This window comes from Uranotaenia lowii, chromosome 1, assembly GCF_029784155.1.
Source record: "Uranotaenia lowii strain MFRU-FL chromosome 1, ASM2978415v1, whole genome shotgun sequence".
Classification (NCBI taxonomy): domain Eukaryota; kingdom Metazoa; phylum Arthropoda; class Insecta; order Diptera; family Culicidae; genus Uranotaenia; species Uranotaenia lowii.
In genome coordinates, this window is record NC_073691.1 from 146,282,224 (window position 1) to 146,306,215 (window position 23,992).

At 41.0% G+C, this 23,992-nt stretch overlaps 1 protein-coding gene across 1 annotated transcript in view; it reads left to right on the plus strand.

The window, feature by feature from the left end:
- Positions 1-23,992, plus strand: part of LOC129740429 (transcriptional activator cubitus interruptus) — a 181,831-nt gene that overhangs the window by 137,147 nt on the left and 20,692 nt on the right. The window lies entirely within an intron of this gene.

Here is a 23,992-nt window from a genome sequence, read left to right on the forward strand (position 1 = left end):
ATGGACCGTAGCCGGCAAATAGAGTTATTAAGTGCAGTGTACGGTCAAGTTTCCTGGAGCCGGTGGAAAACGATCGTTTTGCGTGTTTGCATTCGATTCCCGGAGATATCCCGGGTCAGCAACAACAATGTGCAATGTGTATTGGGTTCTGTGGTCTGTTATTATAAAGTATTACTCGAATTGCATGGTGTCCCGGCAACTTCGCTGCCGGAGTGTTCCTTCCGAAAACTGCAAACGGTGCGTGTTTCGGGACGTGTTTGAGGTTATGTGAACAAACAGAACCTCCAAGCCGTAATAAATAACAAAACGATTTCTCCTTACAATCTGCGGCCCGTGTATTGTGTTAGCAGATTTCCAAGATCGCGCGCAACCGAGTGGGATGCGATTGCTCATTTTTCTCAAATTCCTGGTGAGAGGGCTCCACTAGTAGATCCGGAACGGGGTCCCGCTCCTTCTGGGTGCGGTACGACTGCCGACGACTGCCTCAACAAAGGCCTTTCCAGCGAAAGGCCAGCAGTCCCTTCGGGCCAATTTCGAGCTGCTCAACCTTCAGCCGACCGACCCCGGCCCCAAATCGTTTAGGTCGTTGGTCGTCCGCTCGGTTGCATGCGCTCAAAGATGCACACGAATTCGGAAAGTAAAACAAAAAAGCAAACCAGGCAGCGCAGAGAAAAGAAAAAAAAGCGCACGGTATGCACCGGGAATGAAAAATAATAAAGTAATTACATATTTACTGCTCTCCGTACTCATAACTCATTATACCAAAAAGCGATGAACGCGCCGCGTCGTGCCGCGCAGCTCCGCTTCATCGGGCGGCTGCCAAAAGTCATCTTCGTCTCTCTTGATACTGGAGTTTGGAGGTCAACCGGGAAAAAACTGTACACGCAGTAGATCTGCAATTTGTTTGCACTCTGCAGCATAATCACTGCAGTGCGCTCGCTGTCGCTGAACTTGGTCTGTTTGAGATTTTTAGCCGAAACATTGTTATTCCAAGGTATGGCAAGTAACGATTTCGTTCGTTTAATTACACGTTTTCGGCAATGACGGATCTCAACTGCAATTCAGGATTATATTTTTGGAAACAGCACCTTAAGATCTTCGCTTTTTACCTAATAACGAACTTATTACTGACGATAATCCCTAAATGAGCCATGGCCATTGAAGGAAGCTTTAATAACCTGTCATTCTCTTCTCAAACGGTTGACTTTTCGTGAGGGCAATGAGCCCTGGTCTGAATGTCCGGTTGGTTAGAAAGGAAATCCATTATACCACTTCCAAAACAATATTTCTAGCACTGGTATAAGAGCACCTGTATCCGTGGTCCATTATTGGGTACAATTTATACAAGAATTTCACCAACGAAATCAGAACCAATCCAATGAAAAAACCGGCAACCTTATTCGTGTTCCATTAACTGTCAAACGGATTAGAACTTCGTCAAATTGGGTTCAAATTTCATCAGCTTCAGACCAAGCCTTACACCGGTTGTAAAAAAAATGTTAAATTGAAACTGGTATAATAGACCACTGATGCGGTGGCTTTGGTTGGAATTTGGGTCTAAACCGACTATTTCGGATACAGGATGGTTTTGAGGATTGGTCTATTTATAAAAACGGCGCTATTTGGATCAGTTATAAACGATAAATGGAACACGCGTGAGGTTGGCAGCAACTATTGCCCTGGTCTCAATGACCGATTTAGACTCAAATTCCGACCTAACACTGGGTCTTAGGTCTAATTTATACAAGAATTGAACCAAAGAAATTAGATCCAATCCAGTGAAAAAAACTGGCAACCCCACTCGGATTCCATTAACAGTCAAACGGTTTAGAACTGCGTCAAATTGTATCCAAATCTCATCAGTTTTGGATCAATCCTTATAACAGAGCTAAAAAAAGTTGAGTTGAAACTGGTATAATGGACCACCAGCACGGTTGCTTTGGTCGAAATTTGGGTCTAAACCGGCTGTTTGGACCGCGGATACATGTGCTCTTAAAAAATAACTTTAAGAACTGGTATAAAAAATGGTAAAAAACAATCGGTTTAAACCCAATTTGACCTGATAAGGACCCAAAAGTATGAAAGTTAATAGATCTCAACTGGTGTTTCCAGTTTTTTCACTAAAATGGATCTAAATGGGTTATTTCTTGTAATACTTATTTACACCCATGATCATTACCATTGGTGCCCTGAAAGATGGTCCAACCAACCTGGGTGTATACGTCAAAATTTCCCGATAAAAATTATAAGAATGGTGTTAAACAAACTTCCTTCATGGTCAAATTCAATTTCGTTGTTATACAACCTGAAATCCACAAAGGAATTCACTGACCTAAAACTTGAATTTCGCGAGATAGCGCTTCTTCATTCGACGATAAGTGCTGTCGGTCACTAAAAATTACCGAACACGCTAATGACTCGGAGCTGCCAGTGCGTGCAGAGTGACCCTGTTACGCGAAATGATAAAACATCCATCATCTATCGGTGCACGCTGCCGCCATGTTTCAATTTGAACCACGCAATTCGAACGCTCTTGATTTATGAAGATGATTTGTTGTTTGTTTACACCGTGTGCTAACAATTAGCTGGTCAGTTTGTGTGTTTGCATACTACTCGTCACATTGGTTATAGAAAAACGCATAAACGAGAGTAGGTGCTCTAGGGTGCACCACAAATTTACATTTGGAACTTATTTTGGCATGGGTTGTTGTGGAAACCGAAAACGTCTTATGTTTTTCCTTAGGATTTTACAATCAATTGCTTTGAAGTTCACCAAGACAAATAAATAATCAGCTACGCGGGACTTTGTTTAAATTTGATAAAAATTTCTCACAACCTGATTTGGTATAAGTTACAATTTAAAATACCCTTGGGTGGATAGAATTTCAACTTTCACATAGTATTCTAATAAAAGTTAACGGAACTTTAAGAATATTATTGAATTGTTTTTGTTGGTTCCACTCTAGGGGTTGTTCAACAATGCTTTTGTTTCTTCATGGCTAAATAAACTGTGTGGAGTTGTGCCTTTATTAATTTATGATGTGCATTGGAACTACAGATCGCGATGTACCCCCTCGGTCCCGGGAAGTGCCACTTCAAGCGAAAGGAATGAACTGGTACACATATTTTGAGAATTTATAAGCGCGATGCAAGCCCACTCGCCACACTCGCTTTTGGCACTTGAAGCGCTTCGTTCGGTTAAAGGTGACAACAACTCGCATAAATTATCGTATTCTGTGCTTCCTGTCCCTTCTCTAGGAAAGATAAATCCACTGAGACCATGGAGTGGAGCCAGACAATAAACTAGAGCCCCCCGTGTGGTACAGCGATTGAGTTTCCAGGTTGCTTTAAGAATCAAGAATGAAAGAGGCAGCTGTTTTAGGCGGTTCGAAAGCGACATAAACGATATATGTAATACAGTAACGATTGACATTTGCGATACTGGAAGTTGTAGAACTCGCGAATTCTCCGCCCAGAATTTATTCGTTGCGCTGGTCCTTAAGTGGGCTATAGATTACACCACATTTTGTGCAAATTCGACGGTTCTACGGAGACGACTTACTTTTACTTAATGATCCCGCGCCGATCCTCCGGTAGGGCCGTGGTAAAAGACCTCCACTGTTGACGATCCGGAGCCAGCGTCTTCACCTGGTCCCAGTCAAGATTCTCGTCGACAGTTCGGATTTCAGCGGCTAGGCTTCGCCGCCACGAATTTCTGGGTCTGCCTCTTCTTCAATGACCTTCTGGATTCCAATCTAGCGCCTCTCTGCAAATCTCGTTTTCATCTTTTCGCAGCGTGTGCCCAATCCATCTCCACTTACGTTCCCGAATCTCGATTTCTAGCGCCTTTTGATGACACCGGCGGTGTAGTTCCTCACGACGACGACAGGAGACGACGATACAAACATATTTCCATTAAACACAAACGATTGTTGGAAAGAACAGTCTCTTAAAAAAACATCTCTACCTAGAATCCAGACCCAGGGCTGAAAAATTGTCTGGAAATTGTACAAGCAGCACCATACACCATGACACAGGGTGCTTGCAAAGGGTTCATTCAAGCAGTGCCATACACAATGCAAATCGTATTCGTAACGACAGAATTTCATCGCATTTGTGCAAATGTGGTGTAATGTATGGCAAACTTCAGACACCATTAGGTTGACTGTTGGAAGCCTTAAGGCCGCATACATTACAGAAATTGCGTGTGCAAATTCGATAATTCCACGAATATTGTTTGATTCTATGCTCGCCCACACACGATACAAACATATTTCGCGCGAACATAAACGATTGTAGGCGAAAACAGCAACTAAAAAGAAAAAACACCTCCACCCCGGCTGGGGCTGAGTAAATGGCCTGAATTTTGTACAAACAGCACCATACACCATGTTACAGAGGGTTGTTTGTACAAAAAAATCGATCTTGACCGATTTTACTCAAACCGTTTGCGCGCTCATTCAAGCATTGCCATACACGCTGCAAATCGTATTCACAGCGACAGATTATCATCGAATTTCATCGCATTTGTACAAATGTGGTGTAGTCCAAGGTTTTTTGAAAAACAAGGTTCTCCGACTTTCACTAAGTAGGTGAGGAGTGAGCGGGGCGCTCGATGAGTTTGTTTATAAACATAAGATTATTTGCTCAGCTTCTCTGTGGTTTGTTGGTAAACAAATTCCATGAGTTCCGCAGTTGCAAAGCCGAAATGGCTGAATCGGAAATTGGAGATACGGTAACACCTCCTATATATACACACCTTGGTGTAGTCTACGGCCCGCTTTAAAGCGGGCCATACACTACACCACATTTTTACAAATGCGATCAAATTCAATGAAATTCTGTCGCTGTGAATACGATTTGCATCGTGTATGGCACTGCTTGAATGAACGCACAATCAAGTTGCGTGAAATCTATCAGGATCGAAATTGTTTGTGCAAGCACCTTTTGTAACATGGTGCATGGTACTGCTTGTACAAATGTTAGGCCATTTTCTCAGCCCCAGCCGGGGTAGAGCTGTTTTTTTGGTTTTGATTGTCTTTGTCTCCTGCAATTGTTTGTGTTCGAGCGAAACATGTTTGTATCGTGTGTGGGCAAGCATAGAATCGAACAGTCTTTGTAGAATCATCGCATTTGATCAAATGTGGTGTAATGTATGGCGGCCTTTATTAAACCTAACGTAGTGTAAATAATGCAAGCTCAACAACATCCACTCAAAATTACAATTATTTAAACCAACGAATCAAAAGTTAGGCATGTAAGAAGGGCTATTAGGACTATTATTTGAGGATGAGCTCCATGAGCACCATAAACACTGAGAAAACATCGATGTCAGTTCACACCGACCAACCGGCAACAACTCTGTCCTATTGTGTGTTGGCTCTCGCCTTTTTTACACGGGTCCGTCGTCTTTCGCCAAGCCATCGGCATCGACTTTCCTGTAGTCGCAACCGTAAATAGAAGGTAGCTTACACACTGCGATCCCAAACAGGGGGAGTGAGCTCGTTTGTTTCGCATAATCGCCGCTAAATGACTTCTTCCGAGGCGAACCGAGCAGCAAACAAACCAACCTTGGATGTTGCTGGAACATAGAGAAATTGCGCGCGCACGTGCTTCCTGGCACACCTAGCAACGATAGTTCGATTTGCGCGTACCCTTGCACCGGGAAAACTGCGGAACGAGACGACCGCAACCGAAAGACAATGACGATAAGTAAAATGTAGTAACAAGTAAATTAAACACATTAACTAATAACCTTCGCGAAGCCACCGAGCCCATGCGATGGACGGCTGAATGCGTTGCCTTTCTTCGGACGGCTCCGGGCCGGGAGTTCCGCACAGAGTCGGAAAAACGGGTGACGACGACTAAGATCACGGGTGTTGACGACGGCCGGGAACGAAGGTAGGAAACAATTTGTAAAACATACATACTAGGCAAAATCTTTTCGCCTCGTCGCTTCGTCGTCAGGTTTTTATCCACGTTTTATGCTTTGCACTTTTTTGCTCTCCCTTCCTATAATGGGGATCGTCGTGTAGCTCCCGTACAGCTTAACTCGGGATCGTGGAGCATAATGAAACATGAATACATTTGTTTTTTTTTTCGTACCTCACGATCTTCGTTCATTTTCCGCCAGGTTATTAATTATTTATAAATACCTACTTCTGCGGTGCGCATAGGCTAAGTCGCGTTGTTAACCAGCGGTGTGAGATTTGATATTTACACCTTTGGCAGCAATCATCGCGAGTCGCGAGGTAAAACGGGTTTACAACGAGTAGAGGCGTAGTCCGCCCACACGGGTCGGTCTCGGAATTTGATCCTCTGAGTCAATCCGTTTAAGCGGATTGCGTCAAAAGTGGCCGCTGCTGTCTTTATGCCCCAAAAACGCCTCCCGAAAAAAAGCAGAGAAACGGAACGCTTTTATGACATCTTTATCAGCTTGTTTTCGGTGAGATTTTTTTGCCGCGATCGCTGACGACTACCCGGACGATGACGGACACAGCCAGTGAGATCTCTCACTCAACACGAATCCGATCGCGCCGCACAATCGCAAGTCATAAAATGCTCTACCGCCTTCTGCCCCAACGTTCTTTTGCCTGCCTCCAAGTTTGGATCACAGTAGCCGCTGGACAGCCAGAAATCCAGCATTTTAATTATAGTAGGCCAACTCATAAATGTGCACCAGCACAAAATAAAAACACTCACACACAAACACACTGTAAATAGTTTGGTCCATTCGGAAAAGAAGACATTATTTCATCATCGTCTTCAGATCGTTCGCCGCGTTGTCTTGCAGCGAGAAGTCAATCATCTTCGGGCAGCGCGAATTTGAACGCTTCACTTCAGCCCAGCAGCCCGCCAGCAGGTCGAAGCAGTTGTTCGATGGGAGGAATCGCTCATTATTTACATTCTCATCAATCCACTTATCTTCATCTCGTCTCGGATTCGGGATCGTCTTGGTTCGTTTTGCTCGCCCAACACGTTCGATCCGTTTGTCGAACTCGGTGCAGCTTGTTGCTGTCCGGAGTTCGGCAGCCGGTCAAACGAATTGTGCGAGCTCGACTCTCACCCGGTCATTGATACGACACGTTTGATGTTTCTCCAGCTTTCAACGCTGTTCTTTTGCCGGAGCAGAATCCCCTCGCTGCTGGTTGCTTCTCGATCATGACGATGATGATCCCGTACCCATGTGATCCAATTATTTCCACCCTGATGCTGTCAATGTTTGCTGATTGGGATCGGCCGCTGCCTGTGGGAAATTTGCTACAGGATGTCGCCCGAAGGGTTTGCGGCGCTCCGATCGATCGGCAGCAATCGGATTCCGAACCAGTTTGATCTTAAAGTGGCTGGATCGGAAATCATGTCGCGATACTAATGGATTGATGTGATTTTGCAACATTTTCTGAAAGGATTAAACTTAATTGAACCGCCGCTTTTTAGACCGCGCGTTGGGTTCTGACACTGGAGCGTTTGGCTGTAGACTAGGCGGTCGTGAAGATCAGCAACGGTTCGTTGATTTTTTTTTATCAGAGCCTAACGGTTGTCTATTTGGTTGCTTGCAAACATCTCTGAGTTGACTAGTTTTTCAACTTATTTCGGGCGCCAAAACAAGTTTACAAAAGTTTTAATTCAAAGACAAATCCAAATCAGTGCAGTGGTTTGTCGTTCATGAGTTTGGTCCTTCGAGCCGGATTTAAAAGAAAGCGGTGCTAAATAGTTAGTCTTGGGAGCGAGCCATTTACCATCCGTACTTAAAATCTTACGGATCGGAAGCTTCTGTTAGAATTTTCCCAGTGCTTGGAACTTTGCTTCTAAATTAGATTAGGTTTTCACATAATTAAGCCATGAGCCCGTTTCTCACCAAACGACAGGCGATGAAAACAAATCAACCCGGAATAAATCCCAAACAATTTGCCGCTATCTTGACGCTTGTTTGTTTTTGATAGCTACCACGAAATCATAAGAGGGAACTTGCCGCCGACGCCACCCTTTTGCAATACAAAAAAAAATCATATTTGAAGACTGATCCGGAAAAAGCTCTTCGTGTGTCTGAGAGTGTGGCAGCTTCTCAAATGATCAAACACAAAGCCATGAGAGCCAAACCTGGAAAGCCGCCTTTCGTCTTAAATAAACAAGCCAACAAATCCGATGCACCGACTGATAAAAGTCACGCATTCGATTTCCAAAACCCACAATTGCCCACAACGAGTCGATTCTCAGTCCCGGGAATGGAGACTTATAGAGGAAGGATTCAGGGGGGTCGGTCGGTTGCACACGATGGCCTGGATTTCCTGGCTTTTTGCGCATTGCTTAAAAACCCCTCGATAGCATCGTGCTACGTTCCCGGCGGCGGGCAACCTGCAAAGGTCCAACTTGCGCGCAGAAGATAATGGCTTAATTTAGATATTTATATTTTGCGCTGCAGCATCCCACCATACACCGCTCCAGGGACCCTGGAAATGGTGCCGCGATTGTTAAGTCTTTCTTCTTCAACCAGCTCCCTCCCAAGCGATCGTTCGTCGATGCGCAGAACATACCGCGTGCACCTTAAATTATGCGCCTGGATGGCCGAGACCTTTGTGGAATCTAAAGCCGAAGGCTTCACGAAACCGCAACAACAGCAATACACTCAAAAAAACGAAATAAGCTGCTACGCCTGGCATATGGGGCTGCCGCCTGGGTCCGAGTGGAAATAAAATATATAATTTCCGATTTAATCAGCTTTTGGGGCAGGGAAAATGATGGCTTTGGACCTTGGAAATACCTACTATCTTCCGGAGTTAAACGGGGCAACAAGGATCCAGTTGTTGTCCAGCGGGATTCAAACCAATCAAGCCAGAATGTTGAGTCCATCTTGCCTAAGGTTCTATTCATTTAAGGTAGGTATGTAGACATAGCAGAATCAAAACCACGATGATCAGCTTCAAATATCGAAGGCAGTACGGCTGACTGATTACATTAACAAAGTTCTCGACTAGCCCAAGTCAGCCGGAGTAGTCCTCGAAAAGTCGCCATCTATCTGCATCAGCGAATGCAGGATCCCATCAACATTCCGATGTGCGACGACAACGACAGCTCTTCCACTACTATGAGGATGCGAACGACATCTGCCTCTCTCAGGATCGAACCGAACCAGTCCCCGGGAAGAATTCCCGCGACGAACATAATAAATCAATTATTTCCACCAGTTGATTCATCCTTATCGGGTCGCGATGTCGACTTGCCCGCGAAGTGCCCGAGTTGCCCTTGGCTTCGGGAGAATACAAACAAAAGAAAACGAAGATATCGCTGCAAACGAATTCATTGCGCGGCTGAGTTACGTTTCCGGACAGTGAGGCCAGTTGGAGTGTGTTTCAAGTTTAGAAAAAGGTCTTATCCAGGTTGATACTCTCTTGCCTTTGCGATCAATTTTTTTTTAATATCAATCTATTAATTCTGACTTCTAAAGTCCTGTCTAAGTTCCTGTACCAAATACACTGCCCTAGGGAACACTTTTGGTCACCAGACAAAGTAGACGTTTGATGAACGGATGTCATATATTTCAATGTGCATTCGGTCTAGGAAGGTTTCAATTCAGACTACCATCGCAGTTGGCTTGAAATTCGTTCGAATCTAAGGTTCAATCCAAGGGTTTTAGAAACAAAAGGTTCACCGACTTTCACAGTAAGTAGGCGAGAAGTGCGCGGGGCGCTCAATGAAATTGTTTACAAACATAGGAATATTTGCTCAGCTATTCAGTGGTTCCATGAGTTCCGCAGTTGCAAAACCAAAATGACCAAAATGACTGAATCGGGAATTTGACATACGGTAACACCTCCTATATATACACACCTTGGTTCAATTGGCATTTTCTCAGCAGCCTAGCGATTGTCATGATCCGAAAAGATTGGCTCGGTTTATCCCAGGGACTGAAGCCTGAGTGAAAAAAAAGAAAAAAATCGTTTAAGCGTCAATTTTTTTTCAAATGATTACAAATCTTTTCGAAAATTGCTGAGTTTTTGCAGAACGGTAAAAAACGATCCAGCGAATTTCAGTCATCCTCCCTTGGGGTTTATCCATTGGTAAAAGCCCCCGTTGAGTACTAAAACGCTGACGCTAGATAGGTAGAGAAAAAGGTATAACATTGCGCATAACCTCAATCGACAGAGCCGTGTAAAAGCAGGGTCAAAAATAGTTATGGAATTTCGAACGATATATATGGAATTTGAAACAAAATAACAATGTATGGAAAATTGAGGGGTCTTATTGTTCAAATAAGTATTAGTAAAATTTATGTTCAAATGCTTTCAGTATTCTCACTACGAGACAGTTTTTCTTTGGAAATTTAGCAGTATTGCTGCAAAATATTAGAATTTTGAAAAGCATTTTTTTCAAATGTAGTTGTAAAAATATGCTGAAAAAATAACTTGTTGCAACTTGTAATGAATGCTACTTTATTTTAGATCCTAAAAAATTAAAAAAAAATCAGTTATAAGGTATTTAGCAAAAAGCAATTTTTTAACTCAATAAACAATCCGCTTAAAAAATCTGTTTTTGTCTACATAAGCGCTTAATGCATTTTTAATACTTTGGTTAACATTTTTATATATTTTGCAAAATTTTAAAATCAGTAGTCTTTTTAGAAAACTTATATTTTAAAAAATTTCCATACATTTCTGTGGAATTTTTCATCAAATTTTCATGAAATCATTTGAGGAGAAAAAGTGATGATCATTTAATTCTTGGTTTTTTTTGAATAAAATTGACTAAAAACTTAAAGAAGAAACAATTAAAACCCTGCTGACGCGATATAGTTTAGAAAATTTTCAAAACCGAAACATTCATCTATAACTCTTTATATTTTCATATTTCCCTATCTATTTCCTGTTCTCTTCATAAAGTGAAAAAATAATGATCTAGCTAGACCTTAGTAAACAATTGTACACATACAAAACGAGTTTGGCTCCTTAAAGCCTCAAGGTATGAGCCGTTTCAAATAACGAAATTACAAAAAAAAAACATTTTACTCGAGAGCGCTTATGTTCAGAACCTGTTTTGCGCTTTATTACAATGCTGTCACTGACGCCACGCACGATTGCTGTAGGGGCTCAAACTAAAAATGACATCCTTAAAATGAAATGTCAACGTGATGCTGACGCGATAGCCGCGAGGCAGCCTTAAATCCTTCCGTTATTTACTATCATCACTTGTGCCGCCGCGCCGTCCGTGGCGTAGAGGACAGTGTTCAAGTCTTCCAAGCCAACGTTCATGGGATCGAATCCCGGCCACGGGATGTGTGCTTAGTGTTCAACTTATGGAATCTTTAGATCCTACCTATATGTGTTTGTGTTCGTTTTTAAGTGGTCCACAAAGCGCTGGGATTTACGTTAACTTCGATGTCTGTTCTTGTGAAATTCGTTTTTGAGCCAATGCCAAAATCAGTGCTTCAGAAGAAGTTTGACAAAGCAATTTGATTTTTTTGATTATTTATTACCGGAACAAATTTAACTTTTTACTGGCCAAATTGTTTCAATGTGTTCAATACTTAGTCAATAAACTGATCTTCTTGCTTTTCACTAACACGGACATCTTTGTTAACGCTGCTACCGTGGACTAACAGAAGATACATTTTTGTGAGGAATGGAATAAGTTTAGTGATTTCTATAACTTTTTTAGTAAAATGTTCTGCACTCCGCATATTTTCGATCATCCAAATGCTGTACTCAATCATAGCAGTGACAAAAACAATATGGCAACCTTCGGGCGCAGCAGCCACGCAATTGCAGCTGGTTCCGATGCAGTTACACATTTCTCTTACTTATCCGATAACATAGAGAGAGTAAGAACAAGGTTGGATGAGATGAGGAGACGACGACGATCCTCGCTGAGTTCACGCTCTTGCTCTTCTATGGTTTGTTATCTCTACGCTCCGGGAGAACGAACGGAAAAAAATGGTTAACATTCCCACCCCACCCGTTGTCTTCCAGCTACGTATGAACGGATACGACGAAGCAACACGCAAGCAAACCAAGCACGCGGCAGCTTGGGACAGGTAGAAATCTTCTTCACCCTGGCCGTTGGTTGTTGGATGAGAAGGGAATCTCGGAAGCAGCCAAACTAAACAAGTCCAATCAGCCGGAGCTGCATTTGCCACTTGCCCAGTCAGTTCGGTCCGAAACGTCGGCTTCAGCGTATATCCTACGGTTTTGAACATCGATCGCGGTCGCTTTCTGTCTGTTTTTTTTATCGATCGGTAGTCAGTGAGTCTCGTGATTTCGCGTTCTGCTACCTATACACAGTGTACCCGTGGGGAGCGCTTGTTTTTTTTTCGGTGCGCTCGGTTTCGTCGTCGTGGTTTTCGCGATTTCCGAGGCAGACGATCGCATTCTCGTGAGAACGTGGTGGATGTGTGTCACGACATATCTCGAAGAGGTGAGCCTTCCTGTGGGACCGCATCGTCTATTGGTTGGTTTGGTGATTTATGCACAGACAGAGAATCAGGGACCGATAAAAAATTCCTTCATTTTTATGTTGTCTTTCGGGGAGATAATATGTTCCTATGCGATGCCCGTTTGCTTACCTTCCGATAAAGCCGATCGAAGGGAAGAAACAAAAAGAATCAAATTAAGAGACCCCGAACGTCAGTGTAGGTTCCTGATCGCGAGGGTCCATCGCACTAGCTGATGTGAAAACATAAGAAAGCGCGGAGGCGTGATCGGTTTGAGGCTTGAATTGATGGGCGGGGCCAAAGCCAATCATGTCCGTCCACGATGGGGGGCTTCAATTAAAACGAAGACTAGCGAGCGAGCAGGAGTACCGAATGTACACGAACGGACGGCGCGGCGTGTGTTAGTTTGTTGTGTGGGGTTTGGGGAGGACCCATCCTGTGGTTCACAACAGTGATTTTTATCACGCTCAATCGAACGCCTCTCGCGTCGATCCGGTCGGGTCGCGGGGCCTTCCTGATGATGGTTAGTTGGCTGGCTGGCTGGCTGGTCTGATGACTGGAAGAACAAAGTCATGCGCGATTATCTACACCATTGCGCTGCCCTCTTTCAATGGGCCTGTTGATGTTGTTGTTTTCGTCGGATGGATGGAGTCCCAACTCAACTTCCTCACCTATATCAGCTCCGAAATCCGGAGGACCCAGAAACGCAACACGCTGATCATAATTTTCTCGTCTTTATGCCCCCAGGCAAAATGTTTACTTTTCTCCTCCGCAGCTTTGTTGTCGTCTTTTTTTCCTTCTCATCTTTGTCCGGATCCCTCAGCTCAGCTTAACTCAACTGCTGCCATGCATCTCAATTCAGAAAACGACCCTTTCGGGCAAATGATCCTCTCACTCGGACGGACGCTCCTCACGAAATCGCGCACTTACCGCCCGCCAGCGATCCTTCAGTGTATTATTTCACTTCTTTCTTCTATTTATGAAATGTTATTTCTCAATTATTCGCATTCGCCTTTTTCTGGCTCGGGGATCGCCCTCGTGCCAACCCTCGAAAATCCCTGGCCCAGCCAAGGAAACAATCCCATTATAATAGATAATTTGCTTATCAAATAAAGCAATCATCTTTCGAAAAGAAAGATAAAAAAAACGAAATAATGGACCAGCATCAGCAACATGATCATGGTTACAACAGCCGTAGGAACAAAGGAATATACTCAAAAGATCTCGGGATCCCCTTCCGATGATGATGCTCGAACAATAAAGCCTTCATTTTCCATCCTCACTGAAAGTACAAAACTGTGATGAGAATCCCGGCCATTTAGGAATGCGTGGACCGAGAGCATCGGTACAATACCGGATGAATCTTGGACCACCCTAGCTGCTGCGCGACCACAAAACCAATTGCTCAAGTATAACATAGCTATAGTTAGTCTCGATCAAAGTACTTCTGAATGGAGGCAACAGCTGCAGCCCCATTTTTTTGTTCGTGAGTAACGAACGAAATCCTACTGCTCCTTGAGTGAAATAGTATCCGGGCCTACTCTTCTTTACATCTCCTTTACTCTCGAGCGCTGGATCTCGAGGATAGTCTCACGACTTTCCTCTGACAGCACCATTGATTTCTTACCGCAGAAAACATTCCATAAACGGATTCAGTTGACGATTTAAAGTAATATTTGCAAACTGTCGTCTCCAATTTGAACAAGAATACAGAATCTCAATATTTTTATAAAAAAGGACGAACTCTCTCTTGCTTTCTGCATGGTTGACCTGCTCCTCGAAAATTGAGCAATGTTTAGTGTAATCACAATTCCTTCCGCTTCGTCTCCGAGAGCTCTGCTCTTCTGCCGAACATCGCAAACGAAGAAGACGAGTGCCTGAGTAAAGCCAGCGCAAGAATAACAGCACTGCAGTGAGAGAATGAGTCCACAACAAAAATCTGTAGGGACAAAATAGAAAAATGTTCCAGTGCTCTATTGGTGCTCCCCTTCACTTATCAGCTCTTATTAGCTCTAGTACTCATCGTGCAGTGGTCTTCATCGTTCTCTGATGTGGTGTACACGCGGCCTCTCCTCATAGTTAGGCTAGTGCTGGTGAACAAATTTACTCGGAGGTGTTCTGTTTTCGAATAACTTTGGGGAGAAATGCCAACCATTTACAAGAGCTATTGCGATGGCAGCGAAAATCTACCCTTTCTTTTCTTTAAAAAAAGAAACAAGAACATCCGTCAGAAGTTTGGTGAAATTTTATCTGCATCTTACCCGCGGAAATGCAAAAGTAAAACACAAAAGAAAATATTGCATTTTTTGTCGGGTACTGTCCTTCCTTAGGGCAACGGTATCCTTGTTCCAAAAAGCCGGTTTATACTCAAATTCCGACCAACCAAATCCATGAAAGCTTGACCAAAACCCCTTTTTGTAAATTTCGAATATTCATCATAGATTTATGCTTTGCAGGCACTGGATATTACACCAATTATAAATCTGTCAAACATATGTTAAAATTTGCTGTTTCATAAAATTTGCTACAGTATGCAAAACAAAAGTTTATCCACCCCCAGCGAAAAACTAGATTTATTCCAAAAAACCCTACGGAAAATTAAAACACAGTTAATTGTTGTTTAGTTTATTATTGTTTATGTTAAAACAAAGTCAATTCATTCAAGTTCCAAATAAAAAACATATTCTATTGCATTTGAGATATGATTTAAAAAAAAAAGATAAATAATAACTCAAAAAAAGTTTATCCACCCCTCTGGCTCACATAGCTTTAGTACTTCGTGTGACCTCCTTTGGCTTCAATAACTGCTTGCATCCATTCAACAAGCTTAGCAGTTGTTTCCGGGATGATTTTGTCCCATTCAGTTGAGATTACCTGCCGGAACTGCTGGATGCTTGTTGGTTTTTGCTCCTGAACCTTAATTTTCAAAATTGACCAGAGATGCTCGATCGGATTAAGGTCGGGAGACTGAGCTGGCCCCTCCATAACCTTGATACGCTTTTCTTCGAACCATAGCGAAACCAGCTTTGAGGTGTGTTTCGGATCTCCGTCTTGTTGGAACGTATATTTGCACCCCAACTTTAGCTTTTGTGCAGACGCTGGTAGTTTCCGCTTCAAAATATCCAAATAAACCTACTTGGTCATGATTCCATCGATGAATTCAAGTTCTCCAACGCCGGATGTAGCCATATATCCCCACACCATGACTCTACCTGCAAATGAAATTCAAAGTTATGCTCAGTTGGCTGAAAAATCAATATATGTTAAATAACACACCACCGTCATGTTTGACTGTAGTCCGCAAACACTCCTTTTCCAAACTTTCACCGGTTCGCCGCCATTTTCTTGTGATACCATCAGACCCAAATAGCATTACTTTCGACTCATCTGACCAAATTACCTTATTCCAGTCATCACTGGTCCATGAAATCTTAACTTATCTTTAATCTTTTTTTGATATTTTTTGCGGACAACCATGGCTTCTTAAGCGCTACTCTGCCCTTAAGACCTTTCTTATGAAGACGATTTCGCACGGATTGTGATGTCAGTTGAATGGAAAATTCGCTTTCAATCTGTTTCGCAATTTTCGGAGCTGATAGTCCCCGGTCCAGCTCTGCCTTCTTCACGATAGCTCTGTCAATTCGGCCTGTAGTCTTTGAAGGACGCCCAGATCGCTTAGCTGGTGAGATTAAACCACGCTGTTTGTACCCCTGAAAAATTCTAGCATATATATTACGGTAGTTTTTGCCGGTTTTCTGATGTTCAACAATCAAATTTCGGATCCTGATCGGAATTTGTGCTTTTTTAGGCATTTTGCAATCAATAACTTTGAACACGAAACACGAAACGAAAACTTCAAGAGCGCTTAATGACAGCTTGACACAATGTTTACATTCAAGAAAGCTGCAGGCTACACACTAAAATTTTTTAAAACACACTTAAATCGTAGTATCCATTTGAGGGTGGATAAACTTTTTTTTATTTTTTACCCTTTTTCATAATTTATCACATAAAACCCCGAGAAAAGATATAAACGCCGTATTTTCAATGGCAATATAATATATAAAAATAACATGATAAATTGTGGAGGAACATTCATGAAATCAACTTGATTTTCACCAGAAAAAACATTACAATTGTAAATTTGTGAGGTGGGTGGATAAACTTTTTTTACATACTGTACGTAGGTGAAGTTGGGGTTTGATGCTGTTGCATTTTATCGCAAAAATAAAAAAAATATTTTCAATACTCCACTAAAATTTTATTGCTTAAAGAAATAAAAAACACAAAGCATGGATGTGTTCAGAATAATATGAAGTTTTTTTATTTGAGGTTGAAGAATTGAAAAAAGTCGCATTTTTTCTCGAGCACAAACGTATAACGTTAAAAAAAATACGATTTTTTAAATCATATTCGGACATCTGGAAAACATGAGACCCCACTCTCATTCCTACTCAAATATTTAATCGAAAATCTCAGCTATTCAACAAAACAAAAACTAATTACCACTTTAGTGAAACATGCTTTTGGACGATTTTCGTACTTTTAGGATTGCTTTTGTTTATGTTTTTGCCAGAAAAATTTGAACTCAATCGAATTTGAAATCCAGCTCATTTTTTTTTTGAAAATTTATTTTCCTCTTAATAATTTTGATACATATTACTATTTCGGGTTTTACAATGTTTTTTTTTTTATCTACACAAGCATATAAAATTCTTTGGAATATAAACTTTCTATAACCTTCTCAATCCTTTTCGGTCAGATGCTTAGTATCTGTTAACTAACTTAAATTAAGCATTTTTTCTATAAAATGTCTCTAGAACATTCTTCAAAAGAAGAAAAAAATAGATCTAGTTTTACTCCAAAATAAAATAGAAATTATTTACCTACACACTGAATGTTTGGATGTTTAAAAAAAACAAACAATGAAACCATATTTTATTGCTGTCATATTAAGCAACAGCCTACTTGATCCTTTAGCTATGTAGTTTATCTGAACTTATTTGTTCTGTTACTGAGCTCTGACATCGTGTACGTGTTTTTTATTGGTTTGAAGAAAGCTTGATTGTTTTTTCAGAAGTTTCGTTCTGAAGTGGCCACTTAATGCCCAACTTTAGTTCGGTTTGCTTGCTGCATTCTCGAGTTATACATAAATTTTATATTCGATTTGTATGGAAGCATGAAATGAGTTTTAAGCCATCATAAAAAACGATTTGTCGTACCTCGAAATCCTCAAAGGTCAAATTTGGTTCAATTTGCTTGATTTGTTCCTTGTCAAGTTTCTACCAATTGTTAGATCTTTCAGGGTTACATGATTAGTTTTTAGAAATGTAGGAATTTTGTACCATTTCTATGAAATCTCCTTCTTCCAGAAAAGAGATGGGCCTCCAACTAGCATTAAAATAACATGCATTTCTCTATTGACGAATTTAGATCCATTTGCATTATCAATGCAAGAGTTGTGCAGATATTCAGGTAACATTTGTATGGGAGCCCCCCATTCTTGTGAGGGGAGCATCATTTAACTTTTTAACGGTCCTGAAAAACCCTTACATGAAAATTTTCACACCGAACGACTGAGTAGCTTCTAAGATAATAAGGAAAATCAGCTGAAAAAAGTTATCTAGATCAAATTCACAACATCTAGATGAAAAAAAAAGTTACATCAAATTAAAGATTTTGATCAGATGAACAATTTTTCAGAAAAGGTTCAAACCAGTGGGATTTGATTTGAAAAAGTTATGAGGTTTTGACCATCGTGCGGCGGTCCATCATACTAGTTTTATAACACTTCATTTTAGAACTGTCATAAGGATTGGTCCAAAACTGATGAGATTCGGACTCAGATTAACGCAGTTCTAGCAGTTTCAGCGGATTGGTTCTAATTGCGGTGGATCATTTCTTATAGAAAAAAAAACCTAAAATGGATCAGTTATACCCTATAGAATATGGTTGTCAGATTGCCTGGTTTTATCCGGGTTTACCCGGATATTTTATATAAAAATTTAGGAACAGTCCGGCCCGGTCCGGTTATCCGGATTCCATTGGAAAAAGTCCGGATTTTGTCCAAATTTATTGACTTTTCATGGCAAATCAAACAAAAAAGACCAAAATGTGTTGGAAGCCTAAAAAAAGATTTAAATGTCCGAATTTTGCCTGGGTTTTATATAAAATGGGTCGATTCCCGCATCGCCAGACATCACTGTTTTTGACACTTCGCGATTCCAGTTTTGATTCCTTATTTTCCAATTCTACACGCTGAGGAAGCAAAGCAAACATTTGGGTCCTCATTCAATTTTCATTCACACGTTTTTAATAAAAGTTCTCAGCTCAATTTTGGGATACAAAACAAATTTAAAAAACATTAGTTGTTAAGAAATTAGATGTGTACAGTATCAAATAATGAAAAATCAATCATACTGTTTGTTAATCCAGCTGGAAACAGAAATATTGGAATAAATGGATTAAAACATAAAAGTTAAACTATCCGACGTTATTTTTATTGGTCGAAAATAAATCGTGAAAATTTAGAATAGTTCAGTCTCTAAATGAAGTTCACACAATGGGACTTGGTTTTTGCTATGCTCAATCTGAGTTTTGAGTTCAATTTCTTGACCGTGCAGCTACACAAAAAATGTTGCCGCACCTCATTTCTCGTTCGTAAAGTTTTGTAAACAGGACGTGCGAACTGTCACCACAAAAGGAAGCTACGTCATCGTGAACCGACCAATTGCCCGGATACGCGCTGAAGAAATTCTGGCAACCTTACTGTAGAACCAAGCCAACAGGATTTGTTCATAGAGTGCCATCTGTGATTGAACTCCCTAAGTTAGATTCGACAGATCCTCCAATTGATCAAGCTGCAGGATTCCTAGAAAATAATTACGCATAACCTCAATTCGTATCTTCAATTGCTAAGTACTAAGCGGAGATCGGTGATCATAGAGTAAATTTTTTCGTACTAAACTCTTTTCTAATTGCGTGAGATCGTCCCTCCGATTGTTTTATTACTGTGATCGTCCGTTGAAAATTACTTTTTTCTAGGACAAAACACACAAATCATTCACGCAATACGTTCCTCGATCATCAGGCACACGCGTGCGTGTGTGTTCTCCACTTGTGGTGGTGGCGCAACCGAACAAGAATGTTAAACGATTGCAATCGAGAGAGCGAGCGACGAACGAACAATTTTCGACATTTTAATATTTCATCTGTAGCGATCAGATAATAACATATTGTTTGCGCTCCTCCGCGCTTCGCCTTGGAGCTGCATTTATATTTATATAGGAATTCAAATCAAGCCGAACATCGTTGTCGTCCGTACCAATTCCTGAGAATCGGCATCGGGACCAAGGCACTTTTCAATTGAAATGATAGAGATCAAACAACTCCGAACATAATGAAAGCGACCAACAACAACCGGAGCCATACAGGAAAGAAGGGCAGAAAACAGAGTCATCAATTGAGCAAACGAACTCTCGGAATTTGCGTTTTGTCGGCTGTGCATTGGCTTTTACCTGATCGCTGTTTTTTGTTTAAACCCGGAGTGAAAGGTCGAATCTTAAACAAATGTCACGACAAAACGGGGCCACCACCCGATTCTTCCTCATAGCGCCTCCAAAAATCAACAAATCTCGATATCTAAAACATTGATGGTTCCTGTTGATAGTCCATCAGAAGGGGAAAAATCAATTTCGGTTCGGTAATTAAACGAATAAATATTTGAAATTATCAATCGCTGGAACGTTGTACCTATTGCGCTTTGTAAGAGCGAATGAGGCTGCGCGTCGCTCTGCTGTATAAACAAATTCGATCGATTGAGTAAATATTCTTCGTGGAAAGAAAAATTGAAATACTACGGCATTTGACAGCCACAACTTGGTAGTTTGTTAAATTTTTATGATTATTTTTTCAGTGCAAACGAGCAACACTGAACAAAATGATCACTTATTGCTCACCAGTTTTATCTAGACGATTTCTCATTGTTGTTCAAGGAATAAGCACTGATCACACTGACAGGGCACTTAGAACAAAAATTCGACCATTTGCCGGCCAATTTTTTTTGTCAAATTTTGCAGGTGGCGCACCGACCATTTTTCCGATACAGATGCCCTGTAGGAAAAATCTTCCTGTTTAGCCCGATTTTATCGTAGGAATTGCCGATTTTTTTAAAAGTTGGGTGGCATTTTCTAACTGGGATAGCATTTCTTCAAATTTATCGATGCGCACTCTGGAATGGAAATTGCGCACTGTTGAAAAAATAATCCAACAAACGAAATCGAGTGTTCAGTCAGTATGGTCAGTGGAATAAGTTTAATGATTTTTCAATTTAATCGTATGCTACAAAGAATTTCACAAATTGATTGAAACTACTTCCGATTGGTTTTTTTTTTTTCATTATTTACATGAGATTGCAAAGTCGCCATGGTTTATAGAGAAAGGTGGGCGAAACGTCAGTCACTGATCTATGTCTTTATTGAACTGCTGATCGCGTCGAGAGTTATGGTACCATGGCTTATGATTTCACCGGCAAACTCCCGCGGGGCGCTTAGTATCTAAATCTATATTAATACAATCTTCCAGTCCAGCATAACAATAATATAGCCAAGCGATATTAGCAAAACAAACAGACTTGTAAATACACACAGCTGAGCTCCGGTCCGAGGGGGTCCCGGTCGATGATCACATCACGGCGATGATGATGACCGAGAGGCGATGAAAGATACCCGATATACCACCGTAAGCCAGACTTGGCGCGCGGATCGAAAGGTAGGGGTGGGGTCCAATGTTTGTATTACAATATCGATTGAACGCTGGAATCTGTTAGTATAACCGATTCAACTCGATATAGTTGAAAGCCAAAGAAGAGCATTCGGATTAACACCCCGGTGTGAATTGTTTGTATCTTATTCCGAGAATTGAGCGGGAGGTTGGTTGGAACGAGATCGAAAGCGATCCCGCGATTACCCAAAAATATACCAATTGGATGTTTGGAAGTGATAATTGTTTACCAAAACGGGGGCGCTGTCGGACGACAAGTTGGCAGCAAAGCTCGCCCAAATTACCACATAATTTCGGAGACGTCTACCGATTTTCAAGTAAGGAGTTTTATTGAGAAGTTCGACGCTGAGGATTATTGGAAGAACTCACAGGACAACCAAAACAATTTGCTTCAAGGAAAAAAACGTAAAAAAGAAAAATTATTAGTATGCTTTGTTTTGGTGAACTCTTGAACTTTTCGTCGAATTCCTCCGATAAATTTCAGCAAAGTGCAACATCAACCATGTCGGCAATTATTTTCCACCACTTCGCCGTATCAGATGATGTTTTGATTGATTTCCCACACTTCTTCAATTTACGCTCGACTATTACCCAATATCTTTCGATGGGACGAAACTTTGGGCAGTTTGATGAAATAAGTCTTTTTTAAATAACATGAACATTATTCTGCTTGTACCATTAGCCGGATCGGAGCAGAAATTCACATCAAACAACCAAAATTGACGTTTTTACTTAAAAATGGAACTCCAAAGTTCACATTTGATTGAACAAATGTTCTACGGGAGCTTCAGGTGACCCTTGTCACGTAAAAGTTACTCAGGATCTTCCATCGCCCTTTGAAAAGTTAAATTAGCGATAACGGAACTTCTAAGCGCTTTTGATGCAACTTCTTTCAAGCAGGTCGATAACGTTCACTTAACACTTTCTAACGCACCGTTAAGATATTTCTAAATGTTTCAAAAAAACTATATCGGGATTCTAGGCGACTTGTCAAAAATGTCTGTTAATTTCTTGTCTGGGTTTTTGTTTTGTTTATATCTGTACTGATAATTACATAAGAAATTCAATAATTTTTCGAATTTTTCTTATCAATGTTAAGATATTCGAATAAATTTCGGATGATGAGAATTTTTGTTATTATTCATTGAATAAACTGAAAGTCCTTTAAACGAAATAAGGTATAATCTATTGACCAACCCTTTCAGTCATCTGAAATGATATTAAGTTTAAATACGAATTATTACAGTGGCAATGAACTATTGCTGGATTGGTCGAGAGGCTGGTGAGTTCATTGCAATCTAGCGAGCAACGGTTCAATTCTCTGGGCGAAAGTAGCTATTGTAATCAAAACAATATAATTAAAATCAATGAGATAGACCATGGTAAACCGGCAACCTAGCAAACTGTCATCTCGTTGTCAGAGCAATCTGTCAACCTAATTTTTTTTCGGCGCGTAGAAGTTTCTTGACATTCAGAAGCTGAATAGCATTCTCTTCAGCCACCTGAACGAACTTCAAAGTAGCTTTAAGAACATAAATTTTGGGAGAGCTGATAAAGCTTCTATGAAACCTTTTTAAGGGAATTCTGGTTACTTGAGGGGGCCTTCGTGTGACGGCAACAGAGATGAAGACTCCACAGGCTTGCCAAATCATTAACTTATGAGCTAATTTATCCGCGAAAATAAATTTGGACCTACCAGGAGCATTCCTTTTAAGGATTTTAAGTAACATATTCTTTTTTAAGAATAGAATAAGTGAAAATCAGTCTGTTTGATATTGAGTTATCGTAGACCGTGAACAATAGAAGAAACATTCCCAACCCGAGATTTGTTTGAAATCCATCAAAATACAGTCGTTGTACTCTGTCAAAACCAGGGAGATGGTTCTTGTTGCGAGCAAGAATCTTTCTCTTCTTTTCTATCCATCGGGAGAGATGTTTATGGTGTTTGAGTTCAAAAAGTCCAAATTTCCACCAATGAGGAACCAGAATGATTGTTCTGTTAGTGTGCTATAAGCATACTTTTCTGGCATTTGTCATTTAGTTTGGGTCCTTGGCAGTCAATTAGTTTGGGGCCCAGAAACTGTTGGGCCCCAAACATTGATGGTTGTCAAATTCAATGACATCCTCCTGATCAAAACATGGACCTATAGATTTCTTACTCGGTTTTTGGCAAATAGGTTCTGTTTAAGCGTCCTGTTGAGTTGTTTTCTGGCATGATACGACCTTAAACCTTCACACATACAGATTCGACGAACTGCATTGATCCTTTTCGCCAAATCACGGCTGGACACCAAAAGATTTATCCGGAATGCCCTGATGACCTTCGTTCGTAGTTTCTGGTCCAATGTTTCACTTCTACGTTTGGTCTTTTTAACACGAAACGTTCGAGAACGGTAGTTTGAAAGCCTTGGCAATCATTCCTACCAACCATGTTGAATTTTCAACGTTTTTCTCGTCTCAACGCGTATACCAATCCTGCCGAAATTCTCAACAGTAAGTAAACAAATCAATCTAGATGAAAACTCATCCATTAGTTTTCCGTTACGACTACTATAGGCGATGCTAGAAATAAAAGGAACCATGTGAATTAACAACAGCGATTGGACAAACTTTCATATTGGATCGGTACGAGAGAAAAGTAAATACACATTTGCATCTCTACTAACAGCCTCAAATAGACGATAGAGTAGTTGGAAAACAACTTGGTGATATGAGATAGAACAGTTGAGAGGCGAGTTCGATTCTCATTTTCTTATTGGCTTTTACTGCTTTCGTTCACATGTTAAT